Here is a 19,423-nt window from a genome sequence, read left to right as displayed (position 1 = left end):
AAAAAAAAAAAAAAAATTGTGTAAGGGCTCATTTCATTGTTAGATTTCTATATCAATGTTACAACACATTTTTTAAGTGTAACGCTTTCTCTATTTCAAAGCAACTGTTTTTCACAGCTAGACGCCTTTTTAACAAATAACACTGAAGTAGTTGTTAACACTCGCGGCATTCTTTTTATTCTAGAATAAAATAAAACATGAAATCAATTTAAAACAATGAATGAATAGGAGTTCTGTCTCTGGCGTTCCTCAGGCAACAAGAATCAAGATTACGTTTTGTCTTTTTTTTTTTTTTTTTTTTTTTTTTTTAGGGGAAGCAATAGTTTTTAACATTCTCAGGATTTTAAATTTCTTATTTCTGTTAAAGGGAACTCAGCTCGATATGAGCGGAAGAATTATGTGGTGTCGTGTACTGATGTGTACACCACATGACTTTCTTGTACGGAATATAAAATTATATGCATTTCTCCTTGCATTTCATTTAAACTTATTGGATTGAATTAAATCTACCACTTTGGTGATAGGTTTTCTTAAAAGCGTTACATTTCCTTCGTTTTTTAACTCAGAATGCACAAAATTTATATCATTTTAGGAATTATCTAATCGTTGCCACATATTCTATTCAAATACTATAATAAATCTGGAACGATGTGTAAAAGAAATTAAGCAAACAAAACAAAAAAGAAACAGTTTTTCACAAACGATTCAGTATTTCTCATTCAATTAATTCAGTTCTCACTTCGTGAAAAGGCAAAAATACATAAAAACTCAAAATATCTATATTTAAAAATTACGAAGTAAATCTTAAACACTTATTTCCTCGAATAAATTCCACAATGGATTAAGCAAGATTTAATTCGCAATAATAAAAGAAGGCGTTATCTTTGCTGTTGCGAAGCTAAGTTTCTCTAGATTGGCAACAAATCCACTATTCTGCTGTTTGAAATGTAAACAAGCAATGGCCGCCATGGAAAAAATTATTAGGCTTAGCGACACTTAAACAACTTTTAAATTGTTGATAACTCTAAAAGTATTGCATAAAGATTTACTAAAGGCATAAAAACCTTAACCAGCAGATAAGAACAACATAATTCAATCATTTTGAAAGCAAAAAATGAACAATTTACAAACATATAAGAGTAAAGAAACTGAGATCAATGAGCCGGGTAACAGTATACATATATTTATATACTTTTTGGTGCGGCCGATTGCAACCAAAATACGAGGTGCACATTTACATGTTATAGCAGTCCTACATACAAAATTTCAACGTTCTGAGGCTATTCGTTTCTGAGTTATGCGAGATACGTACATACGCACAGACGCCACGAAAAATTCTCTTCAGAATTCAATTTAAATCAGTTGTATAATTTTTTTCGGGGGGAGAAAGAGTCTTTTATTCTGTCCTTACGTACAGATGTCGCGCAAAAACATAGTTAAATTGCATTCGATAGCGGTCAAAATGGATATTTTCGTTGAAATATGATGCCTGAAACTTTTCGCGATTACAGTACTTCCTTTTTACTTCGTACAAAAAAGTAAAAAAACAATCTGTTGTGTAATTAGGTACGTAATATATGTTAGAAATATCTTTTATCCATTACAATAAGGATGCAAAAGTTCATAAAAATTATTTCTTGAATACGATATAAATACTAATGTTGTAGGGACATTAGGTTACTTCGAAGAAAAAGACATGAAAAATGAGCAATGCCCTCGCCGAGACTGGAACCTCGGACCTCTCGAATGCACGCCGAGTGTGCTGACCATTACACCACGAAGGCATGCTAAGAAAGCAGGAGAATTACCTTATAAATTTATTTTAATTTTCATAGATTAGCTATGATGTAAAAAATTAAATTAAAGATTTAAATCAATTATTTAGATGTCCGTTTATTGCTTTTAAATTGCTCAACTGATCAATTCGTTACAGACTGATTAAATTTGGAAGGTAAATTACAAACTATGTTTTGTATACCCATATTATGAGTTATTTGTAAGCCTGTATAAATATAAAAGATAAATGAAAGAGCTCGTATCCCTCTTAATCCGCCTAAAAATGGCTGAAGGCGATTTTTCACAATTATTATTGCTAATTTCCAATCATGGCTTCTTCTTGTCCTTAAAGTAGCCAGCGGTAACGTTACTTCATCTCTGAATTACGAATAACGGGCACATATTACGAGTAACGATTATAAGGTATTTCTTCCGGCTTCCTAGAATTGCCTTCGTGGTGTGGTGGTCTGCACGCTAGGCCGGTATTCCAGAGGTCCACGGTTCGATTCCCGGCGAAGGCGTTGCTGATTTTTCATCTTGCCTGCTTCCAAAAAGGACCTAATGTCTCTGCACTGGCGCCCGAACTAAAAGGGTGTTGGATGATGGTTCTCCGCACCCAGGATTTTGCGATTGGGTCGCCTATAAACACCAGTCGGCCTTTAAAAGGTGGAGTATATAAGGTATTTCTCCCGCCATCCTAGCGTGCCTTCGTGGTGTGGTGGTCTGTACGCTGAGCCGGTATTGCAAAGTCCATGGTTCGATTCCCGGCGAAGGCTTTGCTAATTTTTCACCTTGCCTGCTTCCAAAAAATATCTAACGTCTCTACATAGTTTCCGGTGTAAGAAAAAAGTTCTAGAAGAGGAAAAAATTTAATAATGTAATAATTAAAAATTTATATGTATTTACTTATTAAAGATTGATCAATTACCATACATTAATTAATAATTACAAGTAATCATATATTATTATTATACAGCATGACAAAGAAAATTTCAAAAATTTTTGCAGCTCATCAAAATTTCTTGTCTCAGTGCCGAGTCGCCCCGTACACTTTGATAAAGACTGTTTAAGAATGTTCCCCGAAAATGATAGACCAAAACCTTACATCAGCGAGTTAGCCAGTTTTAAATGTGTCGCTTTTGAAAGTTAATATTTGAAGAATAGTTGATGCAGTTTATCAATAAACTGATTAATTGTATCACAGTTGTTACGATTTTATGGTATATATCGGGGCTTTTTTTTTTTCAATCGCGACCCCTTTTTACCACTGAATTTTTTTGGCGGCCCCAGATATTAAATATAAAATAAAGAAATGAAATTAAATACCTTCCTGTTAATAATTTACTTCTTTGGTAAACAATTCCTACGTATAATAAAAGAAAGTGTCTGTGTGTCTTTCGTTGGTGCTGCGCGTAAGCTAATAGACCCAGGGCTACAAAATTTGGTATATAGGTGCATCTATCTAGACAAGAGCACCTCGAAGCGATTTTTTCAAAATTCGAATCAGATTTTTTTTTAATCTTTTTTGATGATATTGCACGATTTGGAATAGTTTCATACTTTTAGATATGTGATTTTGGCGACAGCTTTTCATTTAATGCTTTGTGTACTGGACTGCTGACTGTTGAAAATATGAGATAAAATATTTTTGGCTTATTTCGCTGTTATTAAGATACTGAAAAGTTTAGCTTTTTTTTTTTTTTTCCTTTTCCAACAGGAAGTTGGTTAATTTACTTGTTAGGATATTTAATATTTGCATTAAGAGATATTCCCTATTTCCTGTTGCTTATTTGCTTTTGATTTTTGGACACGCAACCACGCACGTCGCAATCTTCTTATTTTGACGCGCATGTGTCTCGCGAGGCACAACAGATTAGAATTTCCTTTTCCCCCCTCTTTCTCTTTATTAGTTAAGGGCAAAGAAGTTTGTATATTTTGAATTATGTCATTCACAAAGCACAATTTTGATTGGTTATTGCTTTCTGGTGATAGTTTCATTCTTTTAGAAATGTGGTTTTGGCAACAGTTTTTCATTCATTTCTTTGGATACAGACTGCTGACTGTTTTCTCTTGAAAATATGAGATTTATTGCTTATTTCCTTGCAATTTTTTATATTATGTTTTAATTATATATATTTTTAATTATATAAAAAGTTTCACATGATTTTTTTTTAGGAAACAAAGTTCTTAACTTCTTTTATACCATTTGAATTCTTAAGATTTTGCAACGGGAAGTTGGTTAATTTATTTATTAGGATAATTAATATTTGTTTTATTAATTAATATTGTTTTGGAATATTGCTTATTTCATTCTCATTTTGTTATATGTAATACATTTTTTAAAATTTATTTATTTATTTTTTATAGATAAAGTTTTTCTGCATAGTAAAATTCTGCGCAACTTTTAATTTTAGCGTGATATTGGAACCTTAAATATCTACACAAAACGCATTATAAATATGATCCCTGACGGCTTCCAGTGTAGCGGCGTCGAGAAGCGAAATGGAAAACGCTCTGGGGTGAGCTCAACTCAGCTGGAGTCGCAGATCCACTTCGATAAGATCTCGAACGGAAGTTGACAACTCCTGCCCACGCGAGGAATATATTTACCCGGAGGCCCAGTATCCTGATTAACAGGCGTTCGGCTCACCTATATATATATATATATTTATTTATTACGCGTGCGTATACATGAGATGTCTTGCTGTGAAACCTTCGGGCAGACAGAGACTGCACCATTCATCTTTCCGACTCGTCTCCGAAAACTTAATGCTAGTGCTAGACGCGTGTCAGCGAAGACCCCCTAAGAGCTCTTCGCTCTCTTTTTCGTAGTTTCTTTTAAGGTCAGCAGGTTTCTATCAAAAATGCAACGGGAAAATTTAACTCTTTTGTTGAGATTGTTAATTTTGGAACAGTTTCGGGCGAGGCGAAGGTATTGAAAACAATGCATTCCTTTCTCTATAATGTTCTACAAAAAGTTAATAATCGTGAACAGCACACACAGTGAGAAAATAAAAGAAAAGATTAATTTCAAATAAATATTCCGTAAATAGTATATTAATTTCAATGGATTAAAATGTCACAAATTAATACCGATGCGTTATTGTTCCTGAAACTTGAACATGTTACGAAATGTCCAGTTGTGTTAAGATAGCTCCTCCGCAAAGCACCTTAGGGTTGCGAGAAAGAGGCAATTAAAAGCAGGATGGTGTCTTCCTTTTTTCGCGATTCCTGTTTCCGCGGTTGTCAAAATCATTCCCGTTTCCCCGAAGTTATCAATCTTCACTACCTCCTGCCCAAAGGACATTGTGGGCGGGGGGGGAGGCCGAATGGACATTGGTCTCTCCCGAAAGGTAGGAAAGCAAAAAATTTTTTTAATTTAAAAAGAAGAATTTTTACAAGAAATAATCGAAAAATATTTACGACCTCAGCTCTTTGCATGAATGAAGATAATACTGTATTTAAAAGGAGAGAGAGAGAGATGTTCAAACTCTGCAATGACTTTGGCAATGAACTAAAAGATTATTTCCTAAAGTAAAAAACAATATTCTTCCAAAATTCTCAATAAAGGTGAGTTTATAAAAAGCTAAAGCTTTTTGTTTTTTTCTTTTTAGTTCCAATAATGTCTAAAACATTCATATTGATTAATATAAGATGTGAAAATAACAGTTAATTTTGTAGCAAAACCATAAAGGGAATGAAACTTAAAATTTCAAGAGGAGCCTAAATTAAGACACGTCTTCAATCTAACGAAGACCAGGAATAAATAGAATATCTCTTCCAAGTCCTAACGAAGACTAACTTATTCACAAAGAAACACTGCCCGGCTACTCATCATGACATCTCCTGAGGAGATGTGGAAGGGGTACTGTACTCTCCGATTTCGCGGAAACAGGAAGAATTGTGAAAAACTCGGAAAGGGGAATCACGGAAACCGAACTAATTCAAACAGGATTACCAAATTCGGCGCGAAATCGCCCATTTGGCGAAAAAATTGGCGATATATCATATACGGAGCGAGAATATTCTAGAACGAATTCTTGCCGGTCTTACCGAGAATGTTCTCGAAGGTAGGTCATATACGGACCTATATACGGTCATATACGGTCATATACGGAAGGTAGGTCATATACGGACCATAAGCTATATATACCCTGAGTTCAGAGATTCGCTCGAGAGCGATCGACCGAGTCGGGAGCTGTACTTTTGTGTATTGCTGTGATGCTGTCTTGATCGCTATATCTTAAAGGCTGCGTTGCTGATTGCTTCAGCGTGTTTATCATTATTTTTTCTAGAATTTTAAAACTGAACCCTAGAAACTTTGGAACTGTCCTGTATAATATTGGTGAAAAAATTGAGTTTATCATTCTTCATCAAATGTTGTCATCAATCACTCCAAATCCACGAAACCGTAGAACGCAGCAAACTGAAGGCGTTTACTGATATCTCAAGATGTAAGGACTTTATTCTATTTTAATTATTTATTTTTAGTTTTCTTTCTCTCCTGAACTTACATTCCTGCCGAAGTGTAAATTTGTATGCCGTAGGTATGCTAACCTAAAAGTGTTTCAGAAGCAGTATTTAAGCTGCGTTTCAAGAGTTCGAAAGGGTAGTAGCGGACTCAGTTACGAGCTTATGCTGCGTGTTTGAAATTAGCTCTCTAGTCGGTCTTAGATATTTTTCAGTTTATATTGATATGTTTAGGCCCGGCTTTGCTGTGTGCGGCCGATTTAGCGTTTAGCTAAGCTAAGAAGCCAGTCGTTAGACATTCAAATCTATTAGTGATTTCTTACATTTTTTATTCTGTTAAACTTATGTTACTCAGAAGTAAGGATGCTTTGTGAGTGCCAAGTGCGTGACTACCAAGTTTAATTTAGTTCAAATAAAAAGGTTACCTAAAATCCTCATCTGCAGGATTTATTCTTTAAGACATAGAAAGCATCCACTACATATATCGTCTTCTATGTAGAGTCTACAGTGTATGCTATTAAAAAGAACCCATAGACTCTTTAAAGATACAAAATAAGAAATACGGATTTTTGCTGTTAAAGTGCCATTCAAATTCCCAATGTTTAATGGGGTTATCACCAGTAGTGTGTCGTCAATGGACTACAGGAATTTAGGCCTTTAACATTTTATACATTAACACTTCCAATTATATTTTTATCTAACATTCAAACGAGTTAAAAGAACATCATTTTACCTCTTTTGAAACTTCGCGCGATTCGAGTGTAGTTGGTTTTTGCGAAAATAGTTGAAGAGTGGATTTTGCCAGTTCGATTATATGAGAAAGGATTAGTTGGCTTTCACCTTTTTCCCTAACTGCCTTAGATACGCTGGCGGTAGATCGTAAAAAAAGGCAATTTTCCTCGTAATTCTTACAAACGGAACTAATGTAATATATTGCTTCAGTAAATCCAAGTTTAAGCTATAGAAACGGAAGCAGTACGAAACACTAGTCCTACATAAGAAATCATTCCGGAGCATGCGGAAGCAACCTCTGATGCCGTTTTGTTGACTACACGCTGATTAGCCGCCAGTGTCACAACCCATAGAGCAGGGGTGCCCAACCTTGTGCTCGCCGATCGTTTTGTATGCGCTCGCCAGCCCGATTAGGTACTTTGAACAAAAAATATTTTAAAAATAACCATTCATTTATATTTCTTAATTGTTAAAATATGGTAAGCATTTATAGTCATAAGAGACATCTTGTAAGACGTTATAAAATATTTGATTGCGCAACTGACGAACTTGATAGCGAACATGGAATCTTATTGCTTCATTCCGATGTTAGGTGGCTGAGCAGGGAAAACGTACTTCAACGATTTGTAGAACTTCTTTCGCCAGTGAAGCAGTTTTTGGAATCCGGAAACGAAAGTTATAAAGAATTGGACGATAATAATTGGTTACACGATCTGTATTTTCTCACCGATATAACAGCTAAACTGAACAAACTGAATGAAGATCTCCGGGGGAAAGACAAAACCCTTTTCCAATTGACTGGGACTGTAACTGCTTTTCAGATAAAGTAAAATTTGTGGATAAATCAGATGAAAGAAACAAATATCACCCATTTTCAGAATTTACCAAGCCATGTTAATAACCACAAGGCAATTGAAAATGAGAAATACTCGGAAAACCTAAATGAACTGAAAAATAATTTTGAACTCTGCTTCTCTGATTTTTATAAAGTTCAACCAATATTATTATTCATCTCAAAACCATTTGCCGAAATTAATATTTAAGATGTATTACATAAGAGTGGAAATATGTTTAACAAAAATGTTGATGTTTTGGAAATGTGCTCGCAATAGGCCAAAATGTGCTGGCGAGAGGCCAAAGGTTGGGCACGACTGCCATAGAGTCTCTATCACTGCCTAACATCATCAGACACAAGACACTGAATACCGATGCGTGTTTTAAACTTTTATGTCGAATCTTTAGGCTGCGGAATGTATTTCCATGTTTTGAATTTTTGCATTTTTATTCCGTAACCACTCCCCCGCTTATTGATCGAACAATCCGAGATCTTGCCATTAATCATAGAACAAAACCTTAATAATTATATAGAAAATACTACCTCCATGCATTTTCGCTGACGTAAATAGCAACCTCCGTCCACTCTGGAGTGGTTCCAAAATTATTGCCTGTTATTACGGTGATCGCTGCTTGACTATGCACTAATGGAGGCGAAAAGATTTATAGCAAAATTTTTCATTACTGCGAAACGTAAGTGCTCTCAATTTAAAAACACACTTTTAGTTATTGGTTTATGCTGCGAATGAAGTGAAAATACACAGGATAAGCACATAACTTATATTTCTGATGTAGCAAGTCATTACTTTCGGTCGAAATTCGAAAATAAACTCACGTTTCTTAGCCCAAAGGGCATCAACCCAGAAGGGTTTGTTGCCACTAAATACTATCACCCTGTGTTATACTTAAAGAAATTAAATAATGAAGAATCTGCATAAGTGTATGTATATTTCTCGCATTCTGATAAAACAACGCTACCTAGAGCCATCCAATTTTGAATAACGTACGTTTTCACCTGAATATGGGCATCTGGAAGCCCAAATTTCGAATTTGTTTTATTATCCATTTTATGTTTTGTAAAATTTTAACGAATTTTCTGTTAACAAACTCAAGGATTTCAAAGCGAGCCATGCAACGTTGTACAGAAAAAACATTTTTATCCCCAGCGAGAGAGATTGTGTATCGGGAATTCTAGAGATAGGCTCATTTTAAAATTATTTTGCGATATTGCTGTTGAACTGAATTTGAGGGTTTAAGTGCGAAGAACGTGATATTTTATAAATAAAGGTAACCCACAAAATGTTAAATAAACGTCCATTTGGACGTAATTTAAAATCTGAAACCTTTCAGATTTTATTCACGTTTATCTTTATTCAATGATCCTCCCCCCCGGGAAAGAACCTTGCGATTCATGGGAAGTGCGAAGTCAAAAATCAGGATTTATTTTGACATTGTAAGGATCCATATCCAAATAATTGCCAAATAAGTGAGATACTTTTCATTCTTATAAGTCTCTAATGCAGCCCTCGCTATTTCTAGTTCATTATAAAAGTAGTCTCCTAACTTTATGTCTTAGAGTTGATTTTTTTTTTAATCTCAGAAGGGCTATTAATTTCATCTTGGCATTTTGTGGTGTATTATATTTAAAGCATAAGATATTTCTCACACCTTCTTAGCATGCCTTCGTGGTGTAGTGATCTGCACGCTCGGCGCGTATTCGAGAGGTCCGTGGTTCGATTCCCAACGAGGGCACTGCTCATTTTTCAAGTCTCCTCCTTCCAAAAAAATCCTAATATCTCTACAGTGGCGCCCAAACTAAAAGGTGTTGAATGGGGATTCTTCACCACCATTATTTGGCGATTAGGTCCCCTAAAACCCCAGTCGCCCTTTTAAAAGGGGGAGTATATAAGGTATTTCTCCCGCCTCCTTAGTACACCTTCGTAGTGTAGTGGTCAGCACGCTCGGCGCGTATTCAAGAGACGCGTGTTTCGAGTCCTGGAAAAGGCACTGCTCATTTTTCATCTCTCCTGCTTTGAAATAGCGTAATGTCTCCACGGAAGAAATCAAATAACGAAGAATCTGCATAAACATATGTATGTTTCTCGCATTGTGATAAAACAACGGTACCTAGAGCTATCCAATTTTGATTAACGTACGTCTTCATCCGAATAAACTCGACGATTTCAAAGCGAGCAATGGCAACACTGTGCTAATATAGTGTTGGAAAACATTTTGCGAATGAGTGTGTATCATTTTGAGCCTCTTTTTATAACTCATTCAGTTTAATGCTATTTAAAATGGTTTTATACTGGAGATAAATAACGTGTGTGGTTGTGAACATCATTTATGAATTATAAATAAAAGCATAATATAGATAATATACAGAAATAGTATTTATTATTTGTACTAATGGCATAAAATTAGCAATATTCTTAAAAAGTACACATATTAGTTTTAAATCGCACAATTTGCTAAGAGTTCTGTTAAGTCTTAAAAATAAATTACAAAACTTATTATTCCTCATAGCTTGGTAACACAAATTGGAGTTGGACAGCTTTTTCATTTAATCCAAGTTCTGCTGCCAACGTCTTTTTCATAATACGCTTTTCCGTTTTTCGTTATTTTTATTTTAACCTTAGGAAATAAAATTATAAATGTAATTAAAGTAACAGAATAATAGTCTAATAAAATTAAAGCAACAGGGTAATAGGAAATTCAATTGTGAATAGATTTTAAACTGAATTATGTATTCATTGCTCCTAAACCGAGTTACTTATTATTTGAAGATTTTTCATTTATGCGTTAATTTACAGTAGTCAGATTTTTTTCACTATAATGTATCCATATCCAAATAATGGGAAATGCCTTTCTTTTGAGGGTTGTTGAAAGTGTTTTTTAAAGCAAACTTAATATGAATATCTAATATGAAATGATCTCAAAACTCAACATTTAAATTTTAAAAAAGATGAAATTAAATAAGATTGTTTTATAGTTTCAAAATTATGACAAATTATTATTCACGACTAAGATTTTTGGGAGACAATAAGAAGCTGCTTTGTGGTATGCCTTGGAAAAGTTTGAAATGAAGTTAAAAGATTCCTCCAAAATATTGCAAATTAAAACAGAAACTAAAATATTATGCAATATTGTTTTCAGTTATAATGATACCTCAACAAGGTGTTGTGATTTGCACGCTCGGCGCGTATTCGAGAGGTCCGTGGTTCGATTCGCGGCGAGAGCATTGCTCATTTTTCAAGTCTCCTGCTTCCAAAAAATCCTAATGTCTCTACAGTGACACCCGAACTAAAAGGTGTTGAATGGGGATCCTTCACCGTCAGGATTTGGAGATTAGGTCCTTTAAAACCCCATTCGCCCTTTAAAAAGGGGGAGTATATAAGGTATTTCTCCCTCCTCCTTAGTACGCCTTCGTAGTGTAGTGGTCAGCACGTTCGGCGCGTATTCGAGAGGCCCGCGGTGTAAAAAAAAAAATTTAAAAAAATTGTTATGCTGTAGAAAGCACTAACTTTACGTTCTGTTGTTTATAGAAGAGGGTATCTACAAAAGATATTTTCCGAGTGGGCTCAAATGGGAATAAAATTTCTGAATTATAAGCTTCATTTGGGAACAAAACTGTTAAGGTTGTTTTCGGAACTGTCTCGGTCGTCAATAAGTCGCATAAATAAGATAGTATAATCGGTCATGTAGTAATCGGTACTGTCCACGAACCACGATACATCTTTCAACATATTCGCTACATATCGCGAGGCAGAATTCTCAATTCTACTACACAGGGTGGATCTTAATAAGAGGGCAAAACTTTAGGGGGTGATAGAAAGCAACTATACGAGCAATATTCGTCATAGAATGTATGGTCGGAACTCAAATGGCGAGCCGCTAGGTGGAATTCTAAATAAATGGTATAAAAAGGGTCTGTCCTCTCAGCCAACCACATTTTCTACCGTGGATTGCCGAGAGGATTGCTGGTTAGACGAAACACAAAATTTCCAGGGCGATGGATGGGTCGAGGTGGTTCCATAGCTTGGTCACCAAGATCATCGGATCTCTCGTGTTTGGACTTTCCCAGTGGGGCCACATGAAAAGCCTAATCTACCAGTGCCCCATTGAAACCGTTATGGATCTAGTCGCCAGAATCGCCGATGTTGCCAGCGATATTAGGGAAATGGTTGGTGTCTTCGCAAATGTGCGAAGCTGCTGGCAGAACAGCTGGCAGAAAGTCTTTTGCGCAATGCCTATGAGCACGTTATATTAATGAAATGTTTTTTAAAGTATCTCCTCTCATTCTTGTATTAATTCTTTAAATATGACAATGGAAAACTACCCTGTAACTTCTCGCCACTTGTTTTCAGACCATACATTCTATGATGAATATTGCTCGTATAGCTGTCTTTTGCTCTCTTGTTCAGATTCACTCTGTATACTACGTTTTATGTAATGCCAGGGTTAACTCTTTGTCTAGCAAATCGTACTTGCTACGAAAATACTCACGAATCGTGAGTCGATTGAGCATGTTATGCAAAAAGATAAAATTCAGAACCATCTGCACGCACCATTATGCTCAAAAATTTTAAATGATCTTGTCATGTGAGGAAGTGCTTTATTAACGTCTCGAATGCTGAGTGTTGACGTTTTTCTCTTGCTGACGGTTCGCTTTCCAACAGACCCTCACACATATCATATTTGACAGGCTCATCTGTTACCCTTAAACTAAATTGGGGTAACAGGAAAAACATCAGAAGGTAAGAAAAGAAAAGAAATAGGCTTGTCATCCCACCATTATAACGTAAAATGTTGTGCAAATGGGCACTAGATCTCGTAAAAAGAAGAAGAAAAAGAAAGAAGTATGTTTCCTTCTTCCCAATTTATTTAGTTTACTTTTTTTCCCTCTCACTTGAGATATTAAGAAAAGAAATGTTTCTGAAAGTTATTTATTTTATCGTAGTTAGGGAATATAACACTTATGATATCTGGAATGTAAGAACCAAGAACAATCTGTTACAAAATAGTGTTTTCTGATATCCTTTGGCAGTAGATATCAATTTCGATGATATTTATTTTCCTCTGCTAAGGTAGTTGTCAGATAAATAAAATATATTTATAATGTCCAAACTATTATCTCTATACTTGGAAAATCTTTATTGTTTCCTGTCAAAGCACTTGCGTAGGCTGATCGAAAATTTTCCTACCTAACAAAGAAAAAAACGACATTTTTTTATTTTTCAACATAGTCTCGTTGAAAGTCTACACATTCCTTCCAGCTTCCATCCTTTTAATCCCCCTCCCAAATAATTTGCGGAATCTTTTTCAGTAATGTCACCTAATTTGGCGAAAATCTTTGTCCTCCAATTGCTTCTTTTAGCCTAGGGAATAAAAAAAAAATCGCTAGGAGCCGGGTCTGAAGAAAAGACGGATGATCAAACAGTTCAAACAGTAATTCATTGATTTTCGCTGACAGCTGAGGTGTGAGATGGAGCACTGTCTTGGTCAGACAAAATTTGTTTCTTTTGCAAACGTGGCCGTTTTTCTGTAATTTCTGCCTTTAGCTTGTCGAGTAACTTTGCATGGTATGCTCCAGTAATGGTTTTCTCTTTTCACAAGATAATCTATTGAGACAATCCTATGACTGTGTTAGAAAACTGTTGCCCTCTCTTTCCCAGCAGAAGGAACAGTTTTTGCCATTTTGAGAGCCAATTCTCCCTTTGCAGTCGACTGTTTTGACTATGTTTCTGTTTCTGCGTTGTAATGATAAATCCAGGTTTCATCTACAGTGATGAATAGTCGAAAAACTCCGATTTGTTGCGCCAACAAAACGGTGAAAATGTTCATTTGGACACGTTTTCGGTCCAAAGTGAGCCAACGCGGCACACTCAACGTGAAGCCAGCTTGCCCATATCTAAATCTTGGTTCAGTATGTGGCAAACTTGCTCTTTGGACATGTTAATAGCCTCTGTTGTCTCTCTAACCTTGATTCGATGGTCCTCAGCACCATTTGGCAGATTTTAGCGATGTTTCCTTCAGTGGTTGCAGTTTTTGGCCGCCCTGAATGTTTATCATCATCCAAGCTGGTACGCCTGCGTTTCAATTTAGCTGTCCAAAATTTCACAGCAATAAATGACGGTGCAGAGTCCCCGTCCACTGTGTCCGACACCTCTTTAATCTGAGCAGGAATATTACCTTTCAAAAACAGGTATCTAATGACGGTATGTTTTTTTTTTTTTTTTTTTTTTTTTTTTTTTTTTCCGTTTTTGCAAAAATGGTCACACCAATTCACAAAAGTAACTGTCAAACGAGAAATTCGCGTTCAAAATAGCCAAAATGTTGATTGGTAGTTATCCAGTTGATGCCCAAACAAGTCCCCCCCACACACTTCGGTTGTTTTGATTTGCCATCTACATACTGAGGTGGGAAACTTTTCAGAGAGCCCTCGTATATGTTAGATAATATTATAAAGACTAATTACTGTTTTTTTTTTTTTTTTTTTTTTTTTTTTGAAAAAGTTGTATTAATTGTTGAATTAAACTTTCTGTTAAGTGCGACTGAAATCTTTTACTGAAAGAATAGCAGATGTAGCTAATCTCTTTTTCAAATGATCTTGAGGTTTTTGAAAGAGCTCTCAAGATCTTTTAAGGAACATCTTGAAGTTTTTAGAGGAAGAGAAGTTATAAATGGTAGGAATACATAAAAATAAGATTTCGTTTAGACGGACATATTGGTTTTCTTACATTATATTTTCGTTTTCTTATATCTGACTATCTTAAATCTGACTTTTCTTACTAACATAAAATCATTCTGTATTTTAGCATTGTTTCAAATATTATTTTTTTCAAACTGAAATTTTTTGTATCCAAGTTTTTGTATCTGTATAATTTGAAATGCCGTAATTGCATTTTTAAAACTCATAATTTTCATCAAAGGTTTGAGAAAATTATGAATTTAATATTATTTCTGACAATTTGTTGTTTCGCAGTCATATGTGCGTTGAATTAATATGCATCATACTTTTCTTTGCATAAATTGAGTTAATACATTTTTTTGAAACTCTGTTTTAGTTCCTAGAATACGTAACTTCAGGTTTATTATCTTTTAAATCATATTTAAAAGAATCTATTTTATTACCCAGTTCTGTAAATACTTTCTCACACTTAGCATTCAAATTTAAATTAACGTGAAGGGATAAAAGTACCTCTAAATTTATCTTGCTGAATATTTCTAAAGAAGAAACACAATCAGCCAGTAAAAAATATATCCAGTCTTATAAAATAGGCAGAAAAGAGCAAGGCTGTATACAGACTGTTAATGTATATTATTACTGTTTTATGTACAATGCATCTGTGCACTTACAGGTTGAACATATTCTTAAGAATCTTCTTAACTCTTTTATTAACTTTCTTTAAAATTCACTACAACATTTAAAACATTAGTAAATATCTATAAATATTAAAAATATTTCTTTTTACTTCCTTGTACGAAGTAAAGGAAATATTGTTATCGTAAAAATTTTAAGGTATCATATTTCAAAGAAAATATCCATTTTGACCGCTATCTAATATAATTTAATGATGCGACATCTGTACGTAAGGTCAGAATAAAGAACTCTTTTGACAAAACGGGTTGCAAAAAAAAATATATAACGCGTTGAGAAGAGATTTTTTCGTGACGCCTATGCATACATACGTACGTATGTATGTATCTCGCATAACTCAAAAACGAGTAATCTCAAAGCGTTCAAATTTTGTATCTAGGACTGCTATAACATGTAGTTCTGCACTTCCCTTTTTAGTTGCCATCGGCAGCACCAAAATAGATACCCACTCTGTTACTCGGCTCCGTGAGCTCAGTTTTTATTATTATTATATGTTGGTAAATTGGCCCATTTTTTTGTTTAAAAATGATCGAATTATGTTGTTCTTATCTTCCAATTAAGGTTTTTATGCCTTTAGTTAATCTGCATGCAATAGTTGTAGAATTATCAGCAAAGTTGTTGAAGTGCGGATAGGCCTAATTTTTTTTTACCATATCAGCCATATTTGCTTACATCTGAAACTTAGCAGAATAGTGAATTCAGTTTGTGCACTTTCAGTGTATTTTTGTCGAGTGGGACAAAAATTAAACTTTCATTTTTGTACACCAAAAAATCTGCCTTTTCGGCCGCTGGCCGAATTGCTCGTTTTCGGGTAGAAACTCTAATTTTAATTGTAAAATTTTTTTTTAATTGTTTTAACTGTATTTGATATTTTATACTTGTCTATATTTTTCAATTTTCGATAAAGATATTTTGGGGTTTTGCGTATTTTTGCCTAGTCGCGAAGTGAGAACTGAATTTATTGAATGAGAAATGTATCTCTAATGAAATTCGAGGAAGTAAGCTTAAATGAAAGGCAGGAAAAAATGCGTATAATTTAATATTCCGCACAAGGAAGTCGTGGATTATACAACAGATTTTTATAATTTTGTATTCTATAAATTCCTTCAATGAAATCCACTGAAAATAAAAGGATTATTTTTAATGTGCTTTAGTGACTTATGCGATAAACTCCTTTCTTCTATAAAATGTAATCGGCTCTCGTCCTTTGACGTCCCTGCTATTAATCTTTCTCTGTTTTCTATTTGGAGAGGGGGGGGGGAGTACTGTATTCTCAATTTGCTGCTCGACTGGAGAGAAGGGGTCAGAACCCGCAGGCAGGTTCCCACCCACTGTTAAAGAAATTACAGGTAACATATCAATAGCAGCACAGACGCTTGGGTGGTCGTCGAGTTTAAAAACATTTATTTGTCTCTGAAGATTAACTAAAGCGGCTGAAAAAAGCTCTTTCTTAATATACTTATTCGCGCCTAATATCTTTTCTTAAGTTTTTAATACATTTTTAAAACTCTGAACGAAGTGCTTTTCCTTATGTACTCCTATTGGAACGTGAACAAGTATCAACATTGAACATTGCTCTCTTTGAAATCATATAGTTTGTTAAACAAAAATTCGTTAAAGTGTTACAGAATATGAAATCGGTAACAAAACAAATTTCTAAATTTCAAATTTCGGCTTGCACATGCCCATATTCTATGGAATTTTACGTAATTCAAATTTTGATGGTTCTAGGTGCCGTTGTTTTATTACATTGCGAGAAACATACATACATACATTCATGCAGACTCTTCATTATTTAATTTCTTTAAATATAATACGGGGCGATAACATATGGTGGCAACAATTTGAAAAGTGTAACAACGCTTATCGTGAATCGACGCGAAATGCCGAAACGAAATTAACAATCCTTCTGGGTAAATTGCCGCTTTGGACTAAATGAATGATCATGGCGAAGCCAAGAAACATGGTATTCTTGAATGACAATGAAATGGTAATTTAACTCTATTATTTATACAAAAAAAATGGCTAAAAACACTATAAACTATAAAAACCATAAATACTAATCTCAAACATATACTTCCTGTTAAAGTGTTTTTCAAAATAAGAGAGAGAAAATTTTGTGAAAACGCTTTAGGTATTCAGGGTGAAAAGATTCTGTAACTGTAAAATCTAACTTTGGCTCAACGTTGGTTATTAAAAAGTGTTAGATGTTGTTATTATTGCTAATCTTCACTTGTCTGACCTATAGTCAGCCCAAGCCCACCAAATTCCTCGTGCAAGCAGATTAATTAAAAGCATGAAAACCTTAACTGGAATATAAGAACATAATTCATTCATTTTTAAAGCAAAAACTGCACAATTTACCAACATATAAGAATAAAAAAAAATTGAGATCACTGAGCCGAGTAACAGAGTGGATATATACTTTGAATGAGTCCGACTGCAACCAAAAAGGGAGGTACACAACAACGTGTTATATCAGTCCTATATACCACAAAATTTCGACGTTTTGAGGCTAGTCGTTTTTGAGTTATGCGAGATACATATATAGGAACATCACGAAAAAAATCTCCTTTGGATCCATTTTAAATCAAATTTATAATCCGTTTGAGGGGAAAAGTCTTTTATTCTGTCCTTACGTACAGATGTCACGCAAAAATATCGTTAAATCGCAATCGACAGCCGTCAAAATGGATATTTTTGTTGAAATATGATACCTGGAGTTTTTCGTGATTACAATATTTCCTTTACTTCGTACAAGAAACTTAAAACGTCAACAAAAACATTGCCACTCTTTTTTGATTATTTTTATTCCTTTATTTTATTATTTAAAATAATGAAAATCTTCTTTCAACCTCTTACCTTAAAAGTATTTATAAATGTAAATTCGTTTTGATAATGACTAGGAAGATGTAATGTATGAGCAAATATGTTAATAACACAGTTTTAAAAAATTAGGTTCTTTCTGTATAAAGAGAGAGAAAATCAGAAACTGCCAACGGATAAAATCTGTTTAATCAGTGCGTTGGCAAAAGTCGTACTTCTTGCGCAATTTTTGTGTTTTTAAATTGATGCCACATTCGCATATTATTTTACCGTTAAAAGTGAATTAGTGCATTCAGTATATGTAGCCCGAAATAAGGAATCTGCAGCATAATTAACATTCTAGATGCCGATGGTGTAAACGAATTCCGAAAACAGGAAGAATGGGTCATTTTCTTTCTTCAGATATCAGTCTTATGAGATAAGGTTAGAGATCAGGAGAAGCGGAAACTTCTATTCTCCCATCGGTCTGGGAGGGATGTGCTCCACTTTGCAAGACATCTCAATTCCGAAAACAATCTCCCTAATTCCTCCTCGAGTCCGTTCGCACGTTCCTTATAGTTTTCCACATTTTTGTTGCTTTGCTATTCTTCCAGTCGCCTCACTTCCCGAGAAGAACGGTATTTTTAGACAGCGCGGAGTGTTATTCATTCCGTGGCGTGAGAAAGAATTAGAATCACTTGGAGGTTCGTTCATCCAAAAAATTAAATGACACTTCGTGGGTGGGGGAAAATTCTTAAGTTCTCGAAGACGCTTGTTTCCAGTGTCGTTCCTTTTCCCACTCTTGTACTTTATTCTGCACCGGAAATGAGAAAATCAAATCGACAGATTAGAACACAGTTGGGTGTCATTCTATGGCAATTCCTGGAGCAAACTGTTGTGCTGTTACTGGCATTGCTTCGGAAATTCCTACGCTATCTATAGCTTAAACCCATCGTCTGTAGTAATGCTGTTTTCACTGAACTACAATTCTAACTCTTGTTTTCTCGACTTTCCCAAAAGCGCCTGCTATTTACTATCCAATTTTAACTGACGTAGTTGTACTATTTTTAAGTGGCTGATTAATGTGATTATATTTCTTTCTAAGATTAATTAATATTTAATTAATATGTCTGACCGATTTATATTTATTTCTAAGAGGAATATTTTCAATTCCTTTCGGCAGAAATAGGTGACTAATAGCGCTGTGGAAAGAAAATGTATCTGTATATTAAAAACATGTCACATATCCAGAGCTTAAATTGCGCCGGAGCCCACAGAAGTTCGGCTCTTCTTAGTTTTGGGGATAAATTCTCATTCTAGCCGGAGCTCACCGGACATCTAAATAGAAGGTTCCGGCACTTCTTTTATGTAACTGAACAACAATTTCAGTAGAAATTTGATCTCGAAAATTTTATTTTTAGCAAT

The sequence above is a fragment of the Stegodyphus dumicola genome, chromosome 5, assembly GCF_044657685.1.
Source record: "Stegodyphus dumicola isolate Sdum_Otavi_A_Nest chromosome 5, ASM4465768v1".
NCBI classification, from domain to species: Eukaryota; Metazoa; Arthropoda; class Arachnida; order Araneae; family Eresidae; genus Stegodyphus; species Stegodyphus dumicola.
Note: the sequence above shows the minus strand (reverse complement) of the source record.